Raw genomic sequence first — 4,179 nt, 5'->3', positions numbered from 1 at the left:
ATCTGGCTATTCCCGAATGGTATCCTTTATGATAACCTGGTAAATACGGTGTTTCCCTGAGTTTTGTAAACCGTTCTAGGTAATCATGGAACCTAAGGACAGGGTCAGGGAGACCCCTGATTTTTAGCCAGTCAGTCAGAAGTATGGGAAGCCCAGACTTTTGATTGACATCTTTTTTGTGGGACTGAGCCCTGAACCTATAGGGTCTGTGCTAACCCTGGGTGTCAGTGTCAGAACTGAATTAAATCATAGGACACCCAGATGGTGTCTGCAGAGGACCGGAGAATCACCTGGTATGGAAAACCCACACACTTGGTGTCAGAAGTGATTAATGTAGAGAAAAGAAGCAGTTTCTTCCTTTACGAGGTTTCACAATTGCCTTGCCCAGGGCTCATTTCCTTTTGTACTCATATATATGTGGTCTTCTGATAAATGACCAAAAATAAATTACACTTGTATGGATCTTTACAATTTACAGAGTATGTTTCCTGAGCTGCACTAAAGCAGCTGTAAAATAATTATCAGTAAAGCCTGAGATCCCAGGGGCATTGTATGGTGCAAAAGGAAACAATATAAAATGCACCATGGTAGCCAAAGCTACACTTCTAAATTGAGAGAGACAGACAGACGGACAGACAGATGGACATGATTTTCATCTTAGCCTTAATCTGGAAGTTACTCTCTCATCACTAGATAAGCAACTAAGAGCAGCAGCACTGTGAACTCAGAGGCAGATGTCAAAGGCATTTAGACAGATCACACTTTGATCTCAGGGTTGGGGAAAATGGCAAAGAGAACATCTCCAGAGTATGCAGACCTCATTAAAGATTATTTTGTAATATAATTGGAGAACACTGTAACCTCTATCAAGGGAGACTGAGTTTTGAGTAATTGTATGTAAAAAACTGAGAATCCTCTGTATGTAGGATTAACTGCCTAATAAAAGGAAGTGCCAGCCCCGGTCTCATTAATGTGACGCCAGCATACACTCGGGCAGAAAGGTAAAGATTGTACAGGAACCAGGTCAAGAGAATAGATACGAAACAGCACGGACCATGTTAACAACTGGGTTTGTTGTTGTTTGTTTGTTGTTGTTTTCCCCCTTCGGCCACAACAAAGTAAAGGCTATTACTGATACTTCAGGGAGGAGAGACTGAAAATTCACTATAGGAAGTCTGCGACATAGCTGATATCTTTTAAAGTTAATAGTATTTTAGGTAGTTCACGTTCTTCTGTGAGTTTAGTCAGTCCTAGTTGCTGCATTTATTCCTAGTACAAAGTGCTCAGAGAGCAGTTTTGATTACAGGTAGAGTTCTGACCTAGAAACATCTCAACCAAAAATTGCAATCGGTGCTCCGCTGCCTAGAATATTTACCGGTTAAGTGGGAGGCAATGCTGTCTTACCAAGGCTTATTCCTGGCTCCTTAAGTAAAACTTGATATTACAGGTTTAATCCTTAGAAGAAAATACTGGTAGAATAATTTCTTTCGCTTTAGAGATGAGGCAGTGGCTTCCAAAGTGTTAACCGGCTCACTCAAGGCCAGTGACTACAGTCCTGCCCCCTCACATTTCCTTACAGGGGGACTGGATTGGCCGATCCGGAGGGACAGCCAATCTGAGTGGCTGCCAGGGTCTCTGGGAACAGCACCGGGCAAAACCAGAAAGACCTTCCTCAAGTTGGAGTTAGAGAAACTAAGATTAATCCATTTAAATGAAGAATAGAAATGGGGGGGGGGGGGAGGGAAGAAAGAAAGAAAGAAAGAAAGAAAGAAAGCAAGCAAGCAGGCAAAACTAAGGTTCAAGAAATAGGTGGAAACTGACAAAAGGAGCAAGTCTCAATATTCCTAGGTAATCACTGCAAACAGAGCTGAAGAACCTATGATTTGTCTTGACTGGCTTTGGTGTCTTAAAGATATGAAAATTGCCTGTGGAAGGGGGCATCTTATAGTGTTAGTAAGTGACTAAGGGGGTGCCTGGGTGGCACAGTACGTTAAGCAGCCGACTCTTGGTTTCAGCTCAGGTCATCATCTCAGGGTCATGAGATCCAGCCCTGAGTCAGGCTCTGCACTCAGTGTGAAGTCTGCTTACATTTCTCTGCCCCTCCCCCTCCTCTCTCAAATAAATAAATAAATAAATAAATAAATAAATAAATAAATAAATAAATAAATCTTTTTAAAAAAATTATTCAACCCGGTCTGCTATGCAAATTTACAATTTTTTACTATTTCTTTCCAATATACTTCAGGACCTACGCTGTGTATAGAGAAGAGAAGCTCAGTATCTAAAGAAATCTTGCCTTTAAACGTTGAGAGCACCTGTTTAATTCCTAGCTTAGCTGGATTCAGACTCACAATGTTTTCCTTGTAAATTAAGGAAGCCTTGGGAATTCAAACTTCTCACCACTCTACCAAGGTAATTTTGAGAAGCCGCTTGGCCTCACCTGTGCTTCTCCCAGGCAGAAGAGGTAAAGTACTGGAAATAAGGCTGAGGGAATGAAGTCACACAGAATGACTTTCTAGATCCATGTCAGTCAAATCTTTGTCATGAGACTTTTTATTAAAAATAATTCCTGTACCACCTGACCTACCTATATTCAAGTATAAACGTAAAAGGAAATCTGCTTCAAGTTTTACTCAGAATAATTTTCAAGTTACTCACACTTGAGACATTGCCCCCTCTCCATTTCTGCTGATAATTAAGGGTGGGTTATGCCAACATTCACCTGAACTCCAAGAAGTTGACAGTGTAAAGGACGCACTCTGAGGCTCGGCAAGCTTGCACAATTCTTCAGGGGCAGCTGGCATGGGCGGGCAGCAGAGCCATGGGCCCTGTGGTAGACGGAGCAGGGTCTGGGCAGAAATAATCCAAATCCATGTCCTGCTCTTTCACCACTGGTCACTTCCACAAGCCTCCCGTTTTCTTTCAATCATGGAAAAAGTTACTACAGGGCTTTCAGCTGTTAAGTGTTTTTGGAAGTGTTCATAAATCTTTATGAAATCCAATTCAGTCTTCAACTAGTAATAGTTCAGGGAATGAGCAAAAATGCTTTCATAGCTCCATTGAAAAAATTTTCACTGAGTCAAATGAAATTCTAATGGTTTGACTGAAATAAACCCTTGTTTTGGGATCAACGTCAGTATTGACAGTAATTACCTCCAATGGGCATGTTAGCAACTCAGAGCCCCTGAGGCTGGTTACCGAACAAAAATGGGAGAGCAGAATAGAGGGTAGGATTAAGTCTCTTCCACTGCCCTCAGAGGAGTCCCACCCTAGAGCAAAAGGTTATCAGCACCAGCCTGCTTCTTAAGCTAGAATGGTCTTGAGGAAAAAAAAGAAACTCCCAGATTTCATAATGTCATTTGATAATCTTTCACAAACAGGACTTTCAAATGGCTTTTGACTTCAAGTTAGAGAAAATCCTTATTTTTCACCAGAGAGAGCTCAGCTACACACAGGCCACAGATATTCTTTGAAGTAAAATGATAGTCTGACTTGCAAACAACATCCCAAGATCTCCTGTATGGGAATTGAAGCTATGAGAGAAACATTTGTCGGAGGGTAAGCCTGCTTATTCTTTTTTGCTTCTCTGTATGTGTAACTCGATGTCTGTTAACAGATAAAATCTGCCCGGGCTTCTTTTGGAACCCCCCTGACCACTTGTCTGTGCCCACCGCCTTCTGAGACCTGCTTCTTCTTGCATCCCTCTGTCGCAAGCATAGCTTTGCTATCATTTCTTTAGCCCATGCTGTGACTACTGTCCAGCCTACCAGGGGAATTTCATGTGAAGCCTGGCTTTGTCATGATAAACAAATTTTAGGCATCAGCAAGTCAACTATAGACAAGTTCCCAGTTTCCCTTGTATTCCTCCCATGCCTATATATTTATTCTTTCTCTCAGCGAATATTTACTGAGGCCTATGCCAGGCACGGTGCTTGGGGCTACAAATGAAACATAAATAAGAGAGGACCCCATACTCAAGGAAATGACAGTGTGTGTACGTGAGATCAACATATAACCAGTAAAGTACTACCGTTTTTTAAATTGCAATATTCCATGTGGGAACAAAGAAAGATGTGGTCAACCTCAAGAGTCGGGAAAAGCTTATTTAAGGTAGGGGCATCTAAGTTGACTCTTGTGATATGAGTAGGTGCTCACTGAATAGGGGCTGAAGCTCTAAGA

The sequence above is a fragment of the Ursus arctos genome, unplaced genomic scaffold (assembly GCF_023065955.2).
Source record: "Ursus arctos isolate Adak ecotype North America unplaced genomic scaffold, UrsArc2.0 scaffold_1, whole genome shotgun sequence".
Lineage (NCBI taxonomy): Eukaryota > Metazoa > Chordata > Mammalia > Carnivora > Ursidae > Ursus > Ursus arctos.
This window is presented reverse-complemented; position numbering follows the sequence as displayed.